Here is a 24,061-nt window from a genome sequence, read left to right on the forward strand (position 1 = left end):
TAGAAATATACCTAGTTGGATGAATCTTATTGTGGCTAGCTGGTCTAGTGGCTAACGCGACGGGCTGGAGTTTTGAGACTCTATGACCGCGGGTTCAATCCCGGCCGGGGGTATGGTTTATTTGCAATCGTGTCATTACGATTTCTTAAGTCATGTTGACGGCAGTGAAGGGACTTGAGCTAGAGTTCGTCACGGCCACGCTAGCTGGAGATTCGTCTGTAAAAACTTGCATTTGTGGTCACAGAGGTGCCTGTGCTAACTTTCCTATGGTGTAGAAATATACCTAGTTGGATGAATCTTATTGTGGCTAGCTGGTCTAGTGGCTAACGCGACGGGCTGGAGTTTTGAGACTCTATGACCGCGGGTTCAATCCCGGCCGGGGGTATGGTTTATTTGCAATCGTGTCATTACGATTTCTTAAGTCATGTTGACGGCAGTGAAGGGACTTGAGCTAGAGTTCGTCACGGCCACGCTAGCTGGAGATTCGTCTGTAAAAACTTGCATTTGTGGTCACAGAGGTGCCTGTGCTAACTTTCCTATGGTGTAGAAATATACCTAGTTGGATGAATCTTATTGTGGCTAGCTGGTCTAGTGGCTAACGCGACGGGCTGGAGTTTTGAGACTCTATGACCGCGGGTTCAATCCCGGCCGGGGGTATGGTTTATTTGCAATCGTGTCATTACGATTTCTTAAGTCATGTTGACGGCAGTGAAGGGACTTGAGCTAGAGTTCGTCACGGCCACGCTAGCTGGAGATTCGTCTGTAAAAACTTGCATTTGTGGTCACAGAGGTGCCTGTGCTAACTTTCCTATGGTGTAGAAATATACCTAGTTGGATGAATCTTATTGTGGCTAGCTGGTCTAGTGGCTAACGCGACGGGCTGGAGTTTTGAGACTCTATGACCGCGGGTTCAATCCCGGCCGGGGGTATGGTTTATTTGCAATCGTGTCATTACGATTTCTTAAGTCATCGTTTGTAAAGACTTGACAAAGCTCCTGGAGAGCGAAACGTTGCCACAATAAAATGTCACATTAGGTGCACTTGTGTCCTTTTACTTAACATATTGTTGGTAATTCTACCAACATTAATACAAGAACTAGTTGTTATGGTTGAAATTATCTCTGCGTGTCTTCCTCCTTGGCGATGAGCCGTGCGTCTTTTTAATTAAATAGTTGTGGAGTTTGTGTAAAACAAGGATTCTTCAGTCCGTTCTGCTTGCGTATTGTTCAGTAATGCGTGTTTGGAGGTCTCTGGATGCTTCGCTCATGTATATTTGGTTGTAGTCGTTGCAAGGGCTTGTGTATACATCTGCAGAGGTATGAACGTAGTCGTGGTGCCCCTGGCTGATGATGTCCTTGTTTTTAGAGGGCGCAGTGGTAGTTAGTTAGAATTCTGTGCTAAAGAAGAGACGTGTTTGGCAATGTATCTTTCTGTAGTATCACGTCCAGATGTTATATGCACGGCATCTGTAATATCTAATGAAATGACGACGATAATGAAGCTTAGAAAATACTTGTTGGATGAAAGAACATTAAAGTGACTCAGTGTTGCAGATGCGGAGGGCACGGAGAAGAAGCCTGTAATAACGCCACGTCTAGTTTTGGTATCGTGATGGAAGAAGTGGGGAAGATAGTGTTGATCGGTTTGCGGTAGACTTTAAAACGAAACTCTTGGTCAGTTTTGCAGAGAACCTGAAAATAAGTGTGTGTGTCATCGACTTCGATCGTAAATTGGATTGAGGGCTCGACCTGGCTGAGCTTGTGATGGAGAACAGGATTCACGAGTAGTATGTCAACAAAACGGAGGCAGGTGATTGAGGAGAGAGTGAGGAAAACAGTTAGACTGTGAGATGCTCTAATGTAGAGGTCTGCCAAGACAGCAGTAATTGGGGAACCCGTGGGAAGTTCAAAAATCTGTCGAAAGGTAATTTTTAAAAAGAGAAACATGTAGGACCAACGCACAGTTAAACAAGGTCTATGAAATCGCTGGCTGGAACAGGGAGGTCGAGGAAGTCGTCAATTTTCCGGCGCCGGAGATCAATGGTTTGTGTTATGGGTACCTTGGTCAATAGCGATGTCATTTCTAGGCTGGAGAGTTTCCTGTTCCTAACGTTAATGTTGCGGGTGCGAGTTAAGGGATCAATGTTTAATATGTACTCAAGAGTTTAGAAATGTGTTCTGCTATAATCCCCGTGAGTTTAGTGGAGAGTACTACCTATTCCAGAGGAGACGAGTCTCGGTGGAATTCCCAGTTTGTGAGTCTTCGGCCGTAACATTCTGGCAGGTCTGGGGGTTGCTGGGGATGCTGTGCAGAACTTCCTTTATTCGGAGTCTCCTAGAATGAGGCGAGTCTTGAAGAAAAGTTTTGGTTAGGTTGTCCACTTAGCTTGTAAGATGTTTGTAGGTGTCTGGGTCCATTAGTAGACAGAGCATTTTGTTTCTGTAGTAGTTACTGTTTAAGATGGCGACACCACCACCTTTATCTGCAGTGGTAACTGATGCTAGCGTCTTCTGCAACATTTGGGATTCGTTATGATGGAAACGTTTCGCCAACCAATGGCTTCTTCAGTCCCGTACAGAGAAAAACTATGGAAGTTGAGGAGCAGTTTAAGACAATCAGTCCCTCAGCCTGGAGTCGATGCATTCAGTCCATCAGTCTTGAGAAAAGCACAGCATATGAGAAAAGTGGGCTTATATACTGCAGACAGGTGAGCTGAAGCAGCAGGAGGCAGTCACCAGTGGAAAAATCCACCTGTGTAAGTAGGTAACGCCCATAGGTTAGGCAAGATTCCCAAATGTTGCACAAGCTTCTCACTCTTCAACTTACAGGTATTCTAAATCATTTGCATCGTAAACCTCTCACAGTTTACCACCTGATTCCTACCACTTATATACTAGTGTCTTAGTTGTTTATTAGGACCGAAGAATCAAATGCGGCAAAGCATTTCCTTAATGTCTTGATCAGTGTTTAGGTGTCGTCTACCTACAACTTGTCGATATCACCATATCACATCCACAATAAGAGAACACTGGGTCAACATGCGTGGTCCAAGACTCTTCAACCTGCTATCATCAGATATTAGAAATGTTGTTAGAACAAATGGAGAAGTTTTCAGAAGGAAAGTGGATCACCATCTCCTAAAAGTGCCAGATCAGCCAGACTATGAGTGATAGGTGAGCCAGTTGGCCACCAACAGCCACAGCCTGGTTGAACAAAGTCAACAGCGAAGATTAGCCCAGAGCCGGTGTAACAACCCAAAATATATCCCCTCCCCAGATTATACCCGGGGTTAAAATGGACTAGCCTGTTTTATACCCCAGGGTATAAACTGGACTAGCTCAGACTATACCTGGGTATTAAAACAGTCTAGGCTATTTCATACCCCCAGAAACCAGCCCTGAGTTTGTTCTGTTTTGAAATTAAAATCACACCCAGATATTAAATTGTGATTTTTACTTCTCACGCTGATGACACAGCCTTATAAACTATAATACACGATTTTAATCGTTTAAATGCAGTTGCAAATTAATCAAGAATAGACTGCAAGCGGATTCACCAGTATATATATTCCTTATCTTTCTTCTCCTTATTCTCCTGCTTGCTTCTCTTTCTCTTCGTCTTTCTCATCTTCCCTTCCTCTTCCCTTCCTCCTCCTCCTCCTCCTCCCCGCACACCTCTGGGACACCGGCAAATCCTCTTCCACTAATGGCACCTTTTACCCTCGTTCAGTTGACGGCAGGTGAGAAGTTTTGTGTGTCTTCCTTGTTTTGTGTCACCCTCACATGCTCACCAGGTTTTATGCTCTCTCTCTCTCTCTCTCTCTCTCTCTCTCTCTCTCTCTCTCTCTCTCTCTCTCTCTCTCTCTCTCTCTCTCTCTATATATATATATATATATATATATATATATATATATATATATATATATATATATATATATATATATATATATATATATATATATATATATATGAGAAGTGTGAGAAGTGAATCATAGAACTGATGAGCGGAAAAGGGTGAGTGGTGCACTTAGGAATCTGTGGAGACAAAGAACTTTGTCCGTGGAAACAGAGGTGAATGTATGAGAGTATTTATACCAACACTCTTATATGGGTGTGAAGCATAGGGGTGAATGTTGCAGCGAGGAGAAGGCTGGAGGCAGTGGAGATGTCGTGTCTGAGGGCAATGTGTGGTGTGAATATAATGCAGAGAATTCGTAGTTTGGAAGTTAGGAGGAGGTGCGGGAATACCAAAACTATTATCCAGAGGGCAGAGGAGGACTTGTTGAGATGGTTCAGACATGTAGAGAGGATGGAACAAAATAAAATGGCTTCGAGAGTGTATAAATCTGTAATGGGGGGAGAGGAGGGGTAGTGGTCGGCCTAGGAAATATTGGAGGGAGGGAGTAAAGGAGGTTTTGTGTACAAGGGGCTTGGACTTCCAGCAATTATGCGTGAGTGTAGTTGATAGGAGTGAATGAAGACAAATGGTTTTTAATACCTGACGTGTTTGTAGATGAATGGTTCAGAGAACCGACATGTTGATAAATTAGACACATGTGCAACTCTTGGGTATCTTTATTGAGGAAACGTTTCGCCACACAGTGGCTTCATCAGTCCATACGTAGGAGAAACTTGAACAGGAGGAGAATGAGGTAATCAGTCCCTCAACCTTGAGTAGATGTGTTCAGTCCATCAATCTTGAATAGAATACGGCATATGAGCAGAGAAGCAGCTTATAAACCGTATGGCAGGAGAGGTGCAGCAGTCATAGGTGGTGTCACATTTGTTCAATGTGGAAGTAGGTCGTGCCCAAGATCTTAATACTTAGGAATTCTTCGCTTGCCTAATTCTTGGGCACGACCTACTTCCACATTGAACAAATGTGACACCACCTATGACTGCTGCACCTCTCCTGCCATACGGTTTATAAGCTGCTTCTCCGCTCATATGCCGTATTCTATTCAAGATTGATGGACTGAACACATCGACTCAAGGTTGAGGGACTGATTACCTCATTCTCCTCCTGTTCTTCAAGTTTCTCCTACGTATGGACTGATGAAGCCACTGTGTGGCGAAACGTTTCCTCAATAAAGATACCCAAGAGTTGCACATGTGTCTAATTTATCAATACCTGACGTGCTGTTGGAGTGTGAGCAAGGTAACATTTATAAAGAGATTCAGGGAAACCGGCAGGCCGGACTTGTCCTGGAGATGGGAAGTACAGTGCCTGCACTCTGAAGGAGGGGTGTTAATGTTGCAGTTTAAAAACTGTAGTGTAAAGCACCCTTCTGGCAAGACAGTGATGGTGAAATCTTATCTTTTTCGGGCCACCCTGCCTTGGTGGGCCACCCTGCCTTGGTGGGCCACCCTGCCTTGGTGGGCCACCCTGCCTTGGTGGGTCACCCTGCCTTGGTGGGCCACCCTGCCTTGGTGGGTCACCCTGCCTTGGTGGGCCACCCTGCCTTGGTGGGCCACCCTGCCTTGGTGGGCCACCCTGCCTTGGTGGGCCACCCTGCCTTGGTGGGCCACCCTGCCTTGGTGGGCCACCCTGCCTTGGTGGGCCACCCTGCCTTGGTGGGCCACCCTGCCTTGGTAGGCCACCCTGCCTTGGTGGGCCACCCTGCCTTGGTGGGCCACCCTGCCTTGGTGGGCCACCCTGCCTTGGTGGGCCACCCTGCCTTGGTGGGCCACCCTGCCTTGGTGGGTCACCCTGCCTTGGTGGGCCACCCTGCCTTGGTGGGTCACCCTGCCTTGGTGGGTCACCCTACCTTGGTGGGTCACCCTGCCTTGGTGGGTCACCCTGCCTTGGTGGGTCACCCTGCCTTGGTGGGACACCCTGCCTTGGTGGGACACCCTGCCTTGGTGGGACACCCTGCCTTGGTGGGTCACCCTGCCTTGGTGGGTCACCCTGCCTTGGTGGGTCACCCTGCCTTGGTGGGCCGCCCTGCCTTGGTGGGTCACCCTGCCTTGGTGGGTCACCCTGCCTTGGTGGGTCACCCTGCCTTGGTGGGTCACCCTGCCTTGGTGGGACACCCTGCCTTGGTGGGACACCCTGCCTTGGTGGGTCACCCTGCCTTGGTGGGTCACCCTGCCTTGGTGGGTCACCCTGCCTTGGTGGGCCGCCCTGCCTTGGTGGGTCACCCTGCCTTGGTGGGTCACCCTGCCTTGGTGGGTCACCCTGCCTTGGTGGGCCGCCCTGCCTTGGTGGGTCACCCTGCCTTGGTGGGTCACCCTGCCTTGGTGGGTCACCCTGCCTTGGTGGGTCACCCTGCCTTGGTGGGTCACCCTGCCTTGGTGGGTCACCCTGCCTTGGTGGGTCACCCTGCCTTGGTGGGTCACCCTGCCTTGGTGGGTCACCCTGCCTTGGTGGGTCACCCTGCCTTGGTGGGAATCGACCGATGTGTTATATATAATAATTATATATATATATATATATATATATATATATATATATATATATATATATATATATATATATATATATATATATATATATATATAATTCATGAATAAATACGTAACATGCATCAACTCTTCGTTTAAATTATATTCATATTAAAACTTTGAACATTTATTTTGGTCACTGAACAAATGCGTTCAAAAGGCCGTTTTCCAGATGTAATGACGTAGTTCGCTTCACAACATGACGTCAATGCCGTTAAATATATTCCTATTCAACGCTTTCCACGTATATAATTTTACGCACGAAAAAAAAAATTCCGGATTCCGAAAATGGATTCCCGCTATCTAGCGTCTGCAGGAAGGAGAACGTCAAGTGACGTGAGGAGTGACGATGCGTCCCTACACGGAAACTCACTGACGAGAACACGTAAACGTGCATCCACTTCTAGGCACTGGAAGCCATGCATACGGTGGGTTCTGAGAGATATACAACGGAGAACCACTACCCAAAGGTTCTGAGTCCTTTTCACATTCTGTATGGCCAGGTTCTGAATTTAGTGTATAAGTACCAGGGTTATTTACATTCCCGAACTTCAGGACTTTACATTTATCTACATTTAACTTCATCTGCCACTTTCTGACCACGACATGAGCTTGTCTAAATCCTCCTGGAGTTTAGTATCATATTCCCCTGAATCAATTATCTTGTCTATTTTTGTGTCTCGTCAGCGAATTTGCTCAAGTCACCCGTTATTCCCTCGCCAAGGTCATAAACGCATATGAACGACACTGGACCTAAAGCTGTTCCCTGTGGGACGCCGCTAGTGACTGATCCTCATTCAGATTTCACCGCATTTACACACACTGCTTCCTGCTGGTCAGCCACGCCTTGATCCATGGCAGTACCATAAGCTGTCATTTTTCTTGTACAGTCCTCTGTGTGGCGCTCTATCAAAAGCTTTGCTAAAATACAAAAAAAAATATTTATCATAATCGACAGCCTCAAATGCTTTACTGAAGAAAGCCAGTAAATTAGTCAGGCAGCAACGGCCCCTCGTGAATCCATGTTAAGTATAATGAATCAAATTACCCACATAAAGACGACTTTTTATAATATAAACTATAATTGACTAATAATTTGCCTATAATTGAGGCCAGGCTTATTGGGCTGTAATTTGACGGTAATGGCGTACCCACTGCATTAAAAATAGGAATTACATTAGCCATCTTCCACCTGTCGGAAGATATATTAAAAAGGTTCTGCGCCTTTTTTTAAAAACCCATAAATACAAGCAATTGGACCTGGTGAGTGGGTTTAAAAAAAAGTGGTGGTGGGGGGCGCCCCCAGAGCCGAAGTTCTGTGACAGGATTCGAACCTCTGCCATAACGTTAAATTTATAATGTTTGCGCAGTCTGTGAAACTGGAAATGTTTGAATGTGTGTTTCCCTGATGAATGTTATGTTATTCTCTCATTGATTATTCAGCGATGTTTGTGAGCGCGCGTGCGTGAGTGCACGTGCGTGAGTGCGCGCGTGCACTTGTGGGAACTCTAGTGTGTACTTACCAACATGTACTCACGAGTTTACATGCATTGCACTCGGGCAGTGTATGACTGTAAACATACACAGGACACGTGTCACATCTGGTTATCTTGTAGACGTTTCGCCATCCAGTGGCTTTATCAATACAGATTCAAGGATATAATGGGAAGACTGTAGAACTATATACAAGAGATGAGGTAATCAGTCCCTCAGCCTTGGCTGAGGGACTGATTACCTCGTGGTGAAGTGGCTCTTGATCTAGAGAACTGGATCTGAGTTCCACTGAATTAAGCCTGAATGCCTTCCACATAACCCCCATCCCCACCACAGGCGCTGTATAATCCCTACGGGTTCAGCGCTCCCCAGTAATAATAAAATCATATCAGGCATCCGACTCGTTACCAAACTCGACACGATTTGAAATTCCTGATACCTAAGAACAAGTCACAATATACCATAACTGGAACAATACACAAATAACCCGCACATAGGAGAGAGGAGCTTATGACAACGTTTTTCAACTTGTGACCATTTACAAAGTCACACAGTGTGACTTTGTAAATGGTCCAATGTACGGGTTGTGTGTAGTGTTCTTGGGGAACATTCAGGAATTCGAAATTCCAGGACGAGATTGAAACACAAGACGGATAAAATCTTGAAGGATACCCCGATGAGATTCCTCAAGGATTCCTTGTTGAGATTGTTGAAATATTTCCGGTTGAGTTTGCTGAAGGACTCGAGGTTGTTGTGGTTGACCTCGCCTGTGTTGCTCTAGCTCAGGGTCTCCCAACCTTCTGCATCCCCCTACAAAAGTAATATCACATTTGAAGATAACTCGCATTTCTAATGTTTGAATCACAAACTGAACCAGTTAAACGGAATTGTGCTTTTCATTAGGTATATTTGTCTCACATTTCCCCTCAAATGCCACCTCGCACTACCTGGGGAAGTGTGCAGCCCAGGTTGGGAACTCCTGCAGAAGCAACGACGCGTTTGGTGCGACTTAGTCATGGCTCCTAGTCCCTTGTGTGTGTTCTAGTTGCTTTGGGGGAGAGTTCTTGCTTTGGGAGAGCTCTTGATTTGAGGGGGGAGCTCTTGATCCAGGGAGTTTATTACCCCTCTGTTTCTCAAACCTGACTGCCTATTTCCATGGAGATTTGAGGCGCTTACGGGTTTAGGGCTAGCATATGTAACAGGCTCTGGCATGCAGGTGGTAGAGCCCAGGAGCTGCAACCCAGTCTGTGGCACAGATAGCTGGTAAAGCCCAGGAACCGTACTTCAATCACTAGGCTCGAAATCTCGTCAGCTGAGGGAAAAGTTTTCGAGACGCAACCAGGACCTGGGCCTCGAACCCGACGCACTAGAAAAGGTTGTTACAATAAGCACCAAAAATGGGGTAATAAATAGGGAAACAGGTAATTAGTTACACTAATTACACCTCTACCAACATCATTATATTAGGAGTATAATGAGGCGGACAGGTTGAAAAACAATATTGACAGAGGTGATTGTGTTTTATCAGAGGCGGTGGTAATAAAAGCCTAACAAACAATGGGTTTAAAAGTCGGGTTTATGAGAGATAATAGAGATGTTTATGGCTATTATTGTTTAGTAGCTGTCATTGTGGCTCTCAATTGACAGTTACGGTTGTGTGTGTGTGTTTGTATGTGTGTGTGTGTTTGTATGTGTGTGTGTGTTTGTATGTGTGTGTGTGTTTGTATGTGTGTGTGTGTTTGTATGTGTGTGTGTGTTAAGTAACACTCTTATGCAACACTTGGGTATCTCCAGAATAAAGGCATCCATGTGTTGCGCAAGTATTTTGTTCATCAACTTGTCTGTTTTCTGAACCAATTATTCAAACTTTGGTGTTGGTGTCGGGCGGCGGGTGTGCGTACGTACGGGATGGGACGATAACACTGAGGGACTGACCATCTCAAAACAACGTCTTCAAGGGTGATGGACTGATGATTACATAGTCTTTACAATTTCACATCCCTACTGCCGTTGCTTCCTCTGTACTCGACTGAAGAAACCTACTGTGTAGGCGAAACGTTTCGGAATAAAGATGCCTAACTGTTACACATATATCGTACACCATTTTTACATTAACAGACATTAATTGAATATTATTTAGAATGTAACTTTCTACTTCATTTAAGGACTTGGTTATGAGGCCTTTTATTTGTACTTAGATGTTGCACTAATCAAAATAAATGAAACAAACAGTAATAATATACGTAGTTATAATCGTAATTTATGTAAATTAGTTACGTTTCTGTCGTCGAACTGTCTGATGAAGGCATCACTAGTCTTCAAGAAACACCAGTCCTCTTGTGAATCCAAAATGCTTGTAGATACGTGGGTATCTACAAGCCAAGTAAGAATCCCGTCCTTCCTGTAATACAAATCTGAAAGGCTATTCTCTGGGTATATTGGTCTACAGCGAAAAACGTTTTGCAAGTTAAACTTGATATCCTTTAACAAACCACAGAGCGGAGCCCATGGCGAGTGAGTCTTAAAACCACAGACCAGTGCGTAAACCACTGACTGGGCCAGCTGGCTACAATACGATTCGTCCAAGTAGGTAAATTTATAGACCATAGGGAGGATAGCATGGGCCACAACTGTGACCACAAATGCAAGTATTTTCAAACCCCACCCGGTCTGTAGTTTGCAATCGTGTTATTAAAATTTCGTGAATCTCAACACACTTTAGTAATCTGGGTCTCCGAACGCGGAAATAGAGCTTAAAACAAATTGACTCTATTTATGAAGATGTGGGCCCAGGTGGGTTGTCGGTGTTTGCACGCAAGTATAAACACACACGTACACAAGCAAGCATAAAACACAAATATCCCAAAACAAACAAGCACACTGTAATACTAGGAAACACAAGCAAACACCCACTCTGTAATACTAGGAAACACAAGCAAACACCCACTCTGTAATACTAGGAAACACAAGCAAACACCCACTCTGTAATACTAGGAAACACAAGCAAACACCCACTATCAAGCCTAACGAGCACACTACTAAAAAAAACGAAACTCAAAACTCCACATATTATCAAAAAAAACACAAACACGCACTAAACCAAACACGTCTTCACAGCAAACCCAAACAGCAGTATACTATCAGACAAGCAAACCCACAAGCAAACACATTGAACATAAAAAATCACACACTATCAAATCCACAAACGAACTGAATAACACACAGATAAGCAAGGATAAGCAAAGATAAGTTAGGAGTCTTCCAGTCAGTAAGTTACCCAAACCTGCCAGTTGAGCTATCAATCACTCAAGTCTTGCAACGTTCCAGCAAGCAAGGCTGGAGGGACTGATCACCTACCATGGGTGATTGACTGATTACATAAAGAGTACTACTACTGCTTCAAGTGTTGTATTCACCTGCATTCGACTGAAGGATATTATGGGGGCGAAACGTTTCGGCCATGAAGATATTCAACTGTTGAAAATATGTCTGTCATTAGCTTGTAGGTATTGTATGCCATCCATAATATGATCCAGCTAATTAGCCTTCCAGTCAGTCAGCTAGTTAGCCTTCCAGTCAGCTAGTTAGCCTTCCAGTCAGCTAGTTAGCTTTCCAGTCAGTAAGTCAACCAACTAGTTAACCTTCTAGTCAGTAAGTCAGCCAACCAGCTAGTTAGTCAACCAGTCAGTCACTCAGCCATTTAGCAACCTCGTCAGCTTAAGTTTCTTATCGAGAGTTTCAGCAGCTTCAAGGCACCTTGAAGGCCTTGAAGCTGCTTGACAACGATGGCGATGTCCACAAGCAAAGTTGTCAGTTCACTAAAGCCAACTTATTGTTTGGAAGCTCGGACCAACAACGCTGCTGCTGTCAGTGATCTCTCAAGTGCTGAGCCATGGAGATGCTGAGCCTGGGAACACGAGACCCAAACAAAAGATGACTTTTCTCGTCTTTGCTGAAGATGCGACACAGCTAAATCTCGGTGTAAGAGACAATGCCATGGGGGAAAACTCCAAAGGCTTTCATCGCTTGTAATGAAAATGGAGATGCTACAACGAGAGAGAGAGAGAGAGAGGCAGACATGGCAGCAATGTGGATATCTACAGAACGATGCTCCTGTGATTCCGCAAATGTGTTACTTAACTTTACTAATCGTCCTTGAAGAATCCGATCGGGGAAAAAACATCGGCGTCTTCAGCTCCAGTAGAGGACCTGAAGCCATCCGTGTACACAGCAACACTATCCTAATACTATTGGAAATAAGCCAGAAAGTATAAGCATTAAACTGAGACATAATATTTTACTGGTTAAACGTATCTCCAGAAAGTCAAACTGATAGGGAGATAGAATAATGGGTAAATTAGTACAGTATTTGGGAATACTAGCTTCACATAGGTGAAATTTGATGGTAAATATTCCCGGAAGTGTTTAGAATTAAATAATTTGGAAAAGAGTATGACTGCACTGGCTACATCAGAGGAGTTTGGTCAACATGGCACTAGCAGTGTCAATGACAGGAAGTGCACAACGCGGCGTGAATAAAATCATCTTGAAGACAAGATAAGGATCCATTCAACAAACCCGCACGTAGACACGTGACATTTTTGTCCGTCCTCGATTTTGACAGCAGTCCAGGAGTTTTCAGCAAATCTTTCCAGTCACGGTATTAACTTTATTCTTGGAGTTAGGGGTCATCCGTGCGCTTTGTACTGCTACCGTCCCCCGAAAAACACTCAAGGTGGGCAGACGAAGTATAAGGAAACACAACTGCAAGGATGGTTCCTCAAGGTTGCTGCAGGAAAAAATATAGATAGTAATTCTTTCGGGAGTTATTGCAGTTGTTATCAGTGGGGAAGCAAGCAATGGCGGGCCGGTGCATCAGGAGTGTTTAGTCCAGGTTCAAGTCGTCGTGAGAAGTGATAGTAAGACCTTCCATATATCTCACATTATCTCCTCTCACGAGGACTAGATTCATCCATCACTCAATATTTATGGGGACTAGATTCATCCATTACTTCTACAAGTTCGTGATACACAAGAGATCAAGTCGAATCTGAAAGGCAAGTTTTGAAGTACAAAGAGAGAGAGCGAGCCTATGCGGCTTGGGACGGTCGTCAAATAATGCAGTCGAGGACTACCCTCGATTCCTGGGAAGGAGAGCAGAGTGGCGTGAAGCTCCTTAGCGATCACGTGAGTAGTGGAGGAAGTGGCTTCTGTAAGCTTAGTGTGGTTACAAGTGGAGCACTTAGTGAAGGGATGACCTACAAAACTTAATGCTTGGTCAAAGCTTTCCCAGGAGTTGCGACACTTATTCATCACCTTGTCGGTATTGTATGTCTGTAATGTAATAAAACAGTGTAACACATGGGTATCCTTACTGATGGACACGTTTCGCCCACTCAGTACAAAATAAATTCTTCGCACCTACTCCAAGGTTGAGGGACTGATTATCTCATCTTCTGTACATAGTTCTCCTGTCTTCAAGGTATGTCCTGGAATTTGTATTGATAAAGCCACTGGATGGCGAAACGTCTACAATAAAGATACCCAGATGTTGCACATGTGTCTTAATTTCATCTTGTCGGTATTGTATACCATTCTTGTACAACAAAATAAATTCAACGATACTCATCACCTGCTCTCCTAGGTTGAGGGACTGATTACTTCATCTTCCACTGTTTGCTGTATATATTTCTATTATGTCCATGTAATGATAAAGCCACGTCTACATGTAAAGATACCCAAATGTTGCACATGTCTAATTCATCATCTTGTCGGTAGTGAATACCACTGATACATAACTTGTCAGACACAGCAACACCATGGAATCTTGATACAGAGGACATCCCCACAATTTACTTTCTAACTTCTGGCTCAACTCACTGGGGAGTCCTGCCCACAAGTGACAATACCTGCGACTGCTGCACCTTCTCAGACTCTTGAATATAAGCACCAGTGTTCCTGCCTGTGCTTCAGATTCTTCAAGAAGGATTGATTATATCTTCCACTCTTTGTTGCATGTATTTCTATCAAGTCCATGTACTGATAAAGCCACTGGATGGCGTCTACCAGTAAAGATACCCAGATGTTTCACATGTATCTAATTCTTCATCAATAAATGCCGAAGACGGTGGAAGAAGTGGGGAGGTAAATTTGAGGTTACAAGACACTCGGCCTTGGTAGGTGGTGGTCAGTCCCTCAGACACTGTCTAGGAGTCTCAAAGTTCTCTGACAAACGGCGACCTGCCAAATACTGTCAGGAAGTTCATGGCAGCCAAATATAAATTTGACAACATTGCTGAGATAACGCTGGGAACCAACCTTGCGGGGAAGGAAGGAAGGAAGGAAGGAAGGAAGGAAGGAAGGAATGCTTCATAACAGTAGGCCTTGCAGTGAGAGCTGGCAGCCAAGACCTGCATAATCCTCATTGCATGGAGCCTCTCAGCATTTCATTAATTTTATTAAAAGGTTCTAGCGTCATTTTTCTAACGTTTCTTGAAGTTATTTAAATTTAGATGTTAAGGTAGGTTAGCCTGGGATGGTTTATATAAAGTATAAAGAAGTCTCTCTAACCAGAAGTCAGATAATTAAAAACTGGGTTGACACGTCTGGCAAGGTGGTACCTGGAAATGGTTTAACAAATCTGTACTAATGAATACTGTAGCCACAACATATTTTGGAGAGGACACTCGAGACTATATTTCGGTCCGTCCTGGGCCATTATCAATTCAATAGACTCTATAACTGTCTACGATGAACCTAAATGCCGTCTACTGTTCTTGCCAAAGTATAGGTTAACTGTGAACAGCAGGAGCACCACTGGTGGGGCGAGAACAGACCAACAATCCCACAGTAGACGAACCCCACACACGCAACACTCCTCAGGTTCGTGTCGGTCTGTTCTGCAGATTGTACACTTAACAATGTGCATTTTCATCGCACATTTAAAAAATAAAGCCTATCTAATGTACTGACGTGAAGGAAATGTTATTATTATTTAACACAAATCTCTTCATTACTTGGATGCTGTAAAATTTAGTTAATATATCGGTGTATATCAGTAACATTATTTACCCAAGAGTATGTTAATAACGCACAGTATGTGTTTTATGGCATTTTCTCGATGCTTCGCCCACAACGAACTTTATCAAGAACTCAGCCATAAACTCTGGGATGGAAGTAGACATCTTGGAGCCAAGAGAGTGAGGGATGGAAGCAGAATCAAGGCGGAGTCTGAATCCTGCCGCAATAGAAGCGGTGTTAGCAGGTGCAACATGGCGGAGTGAGTTGCCTGTTGCAGGACTACCAGGAACAGACGAACAAGCAGGTCTGGTCGTCCGCCTTAATTAAGATTCCAGGGAGAGGCACAAGAATGCATTAAACCAAAATAATCGTTTATTCTTTCTACCACTCCTTCCTCCACCATCACTGAGTCCACCAAGAAGAGGCACTAAACTCAGTTACGACCCCTGGGGTAATGGCCAGAGTGATAAAAGTAAACATTGGAGGACCTACTAATAACTGGACCAAAACTGTGTACCCTTCAATGCTGGCTTGACCTCAGCTATAACTGGATAATGTCTTAGTCATCATATGACTAAGATCTGCGTCAGGAAATACTTGTCCTGTTTAATGACTAACCTAACCTGACATCATCAATATCACATAAAGAACAGAAGGACACAATATCCTGACTGGAACAATACACAAATACCCTCACATAGAAGACAGAAGCTTATGATTACTATCACAATTAGGTGAGTACATAATTTCCACTCAGCAGTAGCAAGAGGAACACTGGGATGATGATTCCCCCACAAACAACTGGAATGATGATTCCCCCACAAACAACTGGAATGATGATTCCCCCACAAACAACTGGAATGATGATTCCCCCCACAAACAACTGGAATGATGATTCCCCCACAAACAACTGGAATGATGATTCCCCCACAAACAACTGGAATTATGATTCCCCTACAAACAACTGTAATTATGATTCCCCCACAAACAACTGGAATTATGATTCCCCCACAAACAACTGGAATGATGATTCCCCCACAAACAACTGGAATGATGATTCCCCCACAAACAACTGGAATGATGATTCCCCCACAAACAACTGGAATGATGATTCCCCCACAAACAACTGGAATGACTGTAAACATCACTGAACCAACACAAATTTTTTAATTTTTTTTTATATTTTATTGAGAGCACATCTTGTACAGACAAAATACATATATACAGTATAACACTGTGGAGAACAATAAGTATATACATAAAGTACCACACACACACACACACACACACACGTTGTTGGACACAGGAGAAGCAACCCGTCACAGACTAAAAAGACAGACCATCACGCACACTATACATCACTCAAGCCACCTATCAGTATATATAAGAAAAACACATGGAATTATCACACCATACTCATGTAGGTGTAAGTACAAGAAACAGCACACACAGGTATTATTGTAAAAGAAACGCACATTCCTAATAAAAAAAAAACTTTCTTGGGAGTAAGTCTTACAGAAGTAACTGTATCCGCCGGAGGTACACACACCTCCGACAAATACACTGGCCACAATTACTAAATTATCATATTGTCGTACACATACATAGATATATCATCATGCAAAGTAAAGACTATCAACAAATCAAGTTCACATCACAGGCTTCCTTAACCTAATGTGAACACATAACTAAAAACTACTCTATCACAACCTTTTCACTGCACAAAAGTCAACGTGCAAAGCAAATGTGTATACAAGAGACACTATTAAGTTGCAAATTCAGTCTCTCCAACACTCCTTACCCCCCCCCCTCTCCCCCCCCCAATTTCGGCAACAGCCCACTTTCTCTCATCATTACACATAACCCTGTCACACAGTCTTGTAGCCGTACATAAGCTTATAACCTGTCACAGCGCGACAGTTTCACAATCACTACGATCCTCACACAAGCATCCTTACAGCATACATGCGTACAATACCTCTAAAAAAATTATACACCTCCACCCTCCACAACTCGTCACTCGACATCAGGGACCCCTCAAGAAGGATGAGGGGGGTGGTGGAGCTTTTGATCCAAGAAACTGGACTTTTCCAACACATCTTTGGATCGAACCTGAATGCCTTCCAGGGGCTGCTATGATCCCTACGGGTTTAGCGCGTCCCAGTAATTAAAATAAAAAAATCCACACAAGGGAGAGCCTCACAGCAAACTCGTGTATATTGAATTAAGAACAATAACAATCGAGCCATAGTTGACCAGCCTATTGAAACATCAAGACTATTACTGAATTTCCACTCGACGAAGAGGCGGGTTGTCCTTCTATAACCGGTAGCTCGGAGGCTCAGCCTCAACTGAGTGGAAACAAGGAGTATACGGATCTCCACACACAGCAAACACAGAGCAGTAACTCCTAGACTCAGCAGGGTGGCTGCTACTGTCCAGACCCGCGTCAGGAAACACTTGTCTTGTTTCCTGATAAACATTATACCTAACTACCCGGGCCGGGGAACCAACCTGTACCTGCAGCTGCGGCCAGTGCCTCTCATAGCATCCACGGAGGTAGCAACACACCCAACATAACGAGGCGTCCACATGGACACATTTGACACACAAATCAGGGTAGACACAAATAAAGATGAGGTGACATAGATCAAAGTCAAAGATTTATTCCCACATGATACAATGTTTGTACAGAAAATGGGTGACATATGGCTGTGCATGGTTATGCAGAGTATTTCGGGCAGTAGAGAGGTGGAACCACAAAGGGTACATTACGAACAAGAGCCATTTAAGAGTTTAATTACGAAAGATAAATCACAGAACAATACACGAGACCAAGAGCTGGAGCTAAACACCAGTAAACTTAAAACATATGAAAACAGACGCTGTAGATCTCCAACATGGATCTCCAACACACTGTAAGTGAGAGACTACCACCAACAAACTGATGAACACACTACCAGTGTGGAACCATCAACAAACAATGGAACATACATAGATCTCCAACACTTGTGTGAGACCACCACCAACAAGCACTGGAATATATACAGATCTCCAACACACCACCAGTGTGGAACCATCATCAACAAACGCCTTAATATACAGCGCATCAATCATGATGTTGAAGCTCTCGCTGACTCCATTTGCATGCGAATGCTTAATGGCAATATTCCTCTTGTTTTCACTGCATGTTGAGGAATATTAATGAGGTTTTTGTCCAAGCCTTTTTTTTCGTCTAATTGCTGTTACAAAGTGGAGAAACTTGGATGTGTGGTTGTTGCTGTACTCGCTGAGGGGGACTGATGTCTACTCGTGTGTACTCGTGTATTCACTGAGATGTACTTAATGAGTGGTACATACTGAATTGAATACTGAGGTGCGCCAGGGAACGTCAGACTAATAGACGAGTTGTCTCTTAGCTGCTCCGAACTTCCTGTAGCTTCTGAAGTGGCTTTATCAAGTGAAGACTCCATACAGCTGCTGCGTACTGTTGGGTCTGCCATACGTTGTAAACAGTCTTGAGAGACAGCTGATTTATCAGAATGTAATCTGATAAATCACGTTGTGATGCACGTCTGATAACTATTGATTATTCTGACTGAACTCTATACATGGCTCCTTCATCTGAGGTTTGTGGTCTGTATTCCATAGATCATTTTTCTCTCTTTCCAAGATTTTAATAACGTTGCCTTGCTATTGCTCTAATCTAACAATAATTTTTCAAACCATTCCTGAAGTTTGTTCGGGTACTTCTGTAGTACGCCACTGTCTTGTGTATTGTTATCGGACTTACTAACAGAAATCACACACACACATACACACACGAGTGGGGGAGGGGTGTGTTAGCTCGCACTAGCATTCTTTGTGTGCTTATACACGATGTTCCAGTATTTCTCCATCCTTCCTCAAATAACGTAGAAATGTAAATAAAATAGCAAGCGTGCCAAGCGGTAAACCCTGCTCCCTCCACCTCGCCTCTCGCTGTAAACAATTCTTGTCTCCGGCAAACAGACAGGTAAACAAATTTTCCCTGACGCGGCTCTGGTTGCAATAAATTCCACACTTGTAAACTTGGCCCCAGGAGTCTCTCAGGTGGACCTCACTTTGCAGCCCAGGTAACCAATGACAAGTGAGGAATTATCTCTGGTGCAACCTCGGTGGCTGAATTTGTTTGTGGATTGGAATAGCCAGGGATTATTGAGCCAATAAAACCTTAATTATTAGTGAGAGTTTTAATGGTCACGCGTGTTGCTGTCAGAAACCTTCTTACTGCCCAGAAATGTGCAATACACCCGTCCCTCTCTCCTGCCTCACTTCTGTAATTTTGTCTTAGAACTTGGTAAGTTTGCGAGACAGTATTTATCATTTCTAAAGTCGTGCTAATTATTGTTTATAAACCCTTTCTAGGTGCTTCACCACTCTTCTGATAATCCTTTCCACGAACTTACTCTGCATACCAGTTATTCCGGCCTTTGGTCTAATGCTGCCTGTTTGTCCCCTTAAAATACTGGAAGTATTTTGCGTTTCCTCTCTCAGGACTCACAGACGTATGTCGTCTAGCTTGCACAATAGCTTCCTTACTACTGTCACACATTGTCCTGCAAGCCCCCCCCCCTTGGTATGGGTGGGTGTACGTGCGTATGTGTTTGTGTGCGTGTGCCTACATGGGTGTGCTTGGAGCCTGCCAAACACAACACGCACTCACACATAATTGCATGCAAATCTCCTCATCTATAACCGCACTGGCGTTGACAGGTGAGTGAACAGGTGACTGTATTCATAAGCAGCCAGGGAATGGATCACCTCTGCTGGAAGGAGGATTTCTATTTAATTCTGGTATTTCAGAAAAGGTTCACGCAACACACAGACACACAGACACACACACACACACAGACACACACACACACACACACACACACACACACACACACACACACACACACACAGACACACACACACAGACACACACACACAGACACACACACACACACACACACACACACACACACACACACACACACACACACACACACACACACACACAGAATAATAACAGATTCAATCTTTCCATCCGGATATCAAATCCTCAGGAAAGACAGAGGGAGGAGAGGGGGAGGAGGAGTTGCACTGCTCATTAAAAGCCAGTGGGGTTTGAGAAAATGGAAGGAATGGATGGCAAGGGCGAAAGGGACTACTTAGTAGGAACAATCCAGTCTGAGGGACATAAGGTGATAATTGCAGTAATGTACAACCCACCACAGAACTGCAGGAGGCCAAGAGAAGAATACGATGAGAGCAACAGAGCAATGGTCGACACACTAGCCGAGGTGGCCAGGAGAGCACACATGGGGGGAACAAAGTTACTAGTTATGGGTGATTTCAATCACAAGGAGATTGACTGGGAAACCTGGAGCCCCATGGGGGTCCCGAAACATGGAGAGCCAAGATGATGGATGTGGTACTGGAAAACCTCATGCATCAACATGTTAGAGACACCACCAGAGAGAGAGGAGAGGATGAACCAGCAAGACTGGACCTTGTATTCACCTTGAGTAGTTCTGACATCGAGGATATCATGTATGAAAGGCCCCTGGGAGCTAGTGATCATGTGGTTCTGTGCTTCGACTACATAGTTGAGCTCCAAGTGGAGAGAGCAGCAGGAATAGGGTGGGAAAAACCAAACTACAAAAGGGGGAACTACTCAGGCTTGAGGAACTTCTTTCAAGACATTCAGTGGGAGAGGGAACTGACAGGAAAACCAGTACAAGAAATGATGGACTATGTCGCAACAAAATGCAAGAAGGCAGAGGAGAGGTTTGTTCCCAAGGGAAACAGAAATAATGGGAAGAACAGAACGAGTCCTTGGTTCACCCAAAGGTGTAGGGAGGCAAAAACTAGGTGTACTAGAGAATGGAAAAGGTACAGAAGACAGAGAACTCAGGAAAATAAAGAGATTAGCCGAAGAGCCAGAAACGAATATGCACAGATAAGAAGGGAGTCCATAAATAAATAACAAAAAGGCACAATACCGTGACTGGAACGATACACAAATAACCCGCACATAAAAGACAGAAGCTTACGACGACGTTTCGGTCCTACTTGGACCATTGACAAAGTCACCATTGACTTTGTCAATGGTCCAAGTAGGACCGAAACGTCGTCGTAAGCTTCTGTCTTTTATGTGCGGGTTATTTGTGTATAAGAAGGGAGGCTCAGCGGCAATACGAAAATGACATAGCATCGAAAGTCAAGACTGACCCGAAGCTGTTGTACAGCCACATCAGGAGGAAAACAACAGTCAAGGACCAGGTAATCAGACTGAGGAAGGGTGATGGGGAATTCACAAGAAACGACCGGGAGGTATGTCAGGAGCTCAACACGAGATTTAAAGAAGTATTTACAGTGGAAACCAGTAGGACTACAGGAAATCAGAGCAGGGGGGTACACCAGCAAGTGCTGGATGAGGTACATATAACCAAGGAGGAGGTGAAGAAGCTGCTATGCGAACTTGACACCTCAAAGGCGGTGGGACCAGACAACATCTCTCCGTGGGTCCTTAAAGAGAGAGCAGAGATATTGTGTGTACCATTAACAAAGATCTTCAACACATCATTTGAAACTGGGCAACTCCCCGAGGTATGGAAGATGGCAAATGTAGTCCCAATTTTTAAAAAGGGAGACAGACATGAGGCACTAAACTACAGACCCGTATCACTAACGTGTATAGTATGCAAGGTCATGGAGAAGATCATCAGGAGGAGAGTGGTGGAGCACCTGGAAAGAAACAAGTGTATAACTGATTTCCAGCATGGTTTCAGGGAGGGAAAATCCTGTGTCACAAACCTACTAGAGTTTTATGACAAGGTAACAGAAGTAAGACAAGAGAGAGAGGGGTGGATCGACTGCATTTTTTTGGACTGCAAGAAGGCCTTCGACACAGTTCCTCACAAGAGGTTACTGCAAAAGCTAGAGGATCAGGCACACATAACAGGAAAGGCACTGCAATGGATAAGAGAATACCTGACAGGGAGGCAACAACGAGTCATGGTACGTGACGAGGTGTCAGAGTGGGCGCCTGTGACAAGCGGGGTTCCACAGGGGTCAGTCCTAGGACCTGTGCTGTTCTTGGTATATGTGAATGACATAACGGAAGGGGTAGACTCAGAAGTGTCCTTGTTTGCGGATGATGTGAAGTTAATGAGAATCAAATCGGATGAGGATCAGGCAGGACTACAAAGAGACCTGGACAGGCTACAAGCCTGGTCCAGCAACTGGCTCCTTGAGTTTAACCCTGCCAGATGCCAAGTCATGAAGATTGGGGAAGGGCAAAGAAGACCGCAGACACAATATAGTTTAGATGGCCAACGTCTGCAAACCTCACTCAAGGAAAAAGATCTGGGGGTGAGTATAACACCGAGCATATCTCCTGAGGCGCACATCAATCAGATAACTGCTGCAGCATAGGGGCGCCTGGCAAACCTACGGATAGCGTTCCGATACCTCAGTAAGGATTCATTCAAGACTCTGTATACCATTTACGTCAGGCCCACACTGGAGTATGCAGCACCAGTTTGGAATCCACACCTAGTCAAGCACGTCAAGAAATTAGAGAAAGTGCAAAGGTTTGCAACACGACTAGTCCCAGAGCTACGGGGATTGTCCTACGAAGAAAGGTTGAGGGAAATCGGCCTGACGATACTGGAGGCCAGGAGGGTCAGGGGAGACATGATAACGACATATAAAATACTGCGTGGAATAGACGAGGTGGACAAAGACGGGATGTTCCAGAGATGGGACACAGACACAAGAGGTCACAATTGGAAGCTGAAGACTCAGATGAATCAAAGGAATGTTAGGAAGTATTTCTTCAGTCATAGAGTAGTCAAGCCGTGGAATAGCCTAGAAAGTGAAGTAGTGGAGGCGGGAACCATGCATAGTTTTAAGGCGAGGTATGATAAAGCTCATGGAGCAGGGAGAGAGAGGACCTAGTAGCAATCAGTGAAGAGGCGGGGCCAGGAGCTATGAATCGATCCCTGCAACCACAAATAGGTGAGTACACACACACACGACCGCTTGCGCAAACGAGAGATCTGGCCCTCAGCTGACCCCAACTTCCAACATATTTTCTACGCCAGAACCACGTCCATTCTGCTGTTTATTCTTTGACAGTCATTCATGACGATTTAATAATCATACACAGAGAATACATTACTAACATACAACAGTGTGTATGCTACACACTGTGTCTGGGTAGTATACACACACACAATTGGAGTGGTTTCTTGAACAGGCGAAGTGTGTATTTGTTAACAGTCTGACTGATGGTAACTACAACAGGTCAAGTGTCTATTGTCAAGTACCTAAGACAACTGGTAAATAACACAAGCAAAAGTTACTCGGAATAAAATATTTCTAGGTCAGAGTAAGAGAGTGTTGGAAAAGCGATCGTTTCTCACGAACTTTATCCACTGTAGTGCTTGAGAGAGAGAGAGAGAGAGAGAGAGAGAGAGAGAGAGAGAGAGAGAGAGAGAGAGAGAACGATAGAGAGAAGGAAAGAGAGAGAATAAGAGAGAAAGGACAAACGAAATAACGAAGGAACGAAAGAATGGAATTCACTGCAAGGATAGTGTAAAAGTTTGAACCTGAGGAGTTAGTAGGCAAATCAAAGTTTCTTGAGACGTGTTGAGTGAGATCTGTAGCATTTCTCTCTCTCTCTCTCTCTCTCTCTCTCTCTCTCTCTCTCTCTCTCTCTCTCTCTCTCTCTCTCTCTCTCTCTCTCTCTCTCTCTCTCTCTCTCTTTCGTTGGAAGTTCTGTTGTAGAGATGTGTTTGGGTGTGATTCGTAGACTCTCGTAGAGAGTTGGGCTGTAGCAAGCCATTCTCTTCACACGCATAAGCATCTCTGTAAATTTCACACATCCAGTTTGTAGCATGGTTTGCTACAGCACAGCTCTCTACGAGAGAGCACCTACACATCACACTTCCCTACGCGAGAGCACCTACACATAACACCTCTACAGTAGGGCTTCCTACAAGAGCGCCCTACAGATCACATCCATTACTCCTGGCGTGAATTTCTGTTTGTAGCAGACAACGAGGTGACTA

The 24,061-nt window shown here is 44.5% G+C and overlaps 1 protein-coding gene across 1 annotated transcript in view; it reads right to left on the reverse strand.

The window, feature by feature from the left end:
* Positions 1-24,061, reverse strand: part of LOC128697907 (uncharacterized) — a 466,834-nt gene that overhangs the window by 18,297 nt on the left and 424,476 nt on the right. The window lies entirely within an intron of this gene.

This window comes from Cherax quadricarinatus, chromosome 68, assembly GCF_038502225.1.
Source record: "Cherax quadricarinatus isolate ZL_2023a chromosome 68, ASM3850222v1, whole genome shotgun sequence".
Lineage (NCBI taxonomy): Eukaryota > Metazoa > Arthropoda > Malacostraca > Decapoda > Parastacidae > Cherax > Cherax quadricarinatus.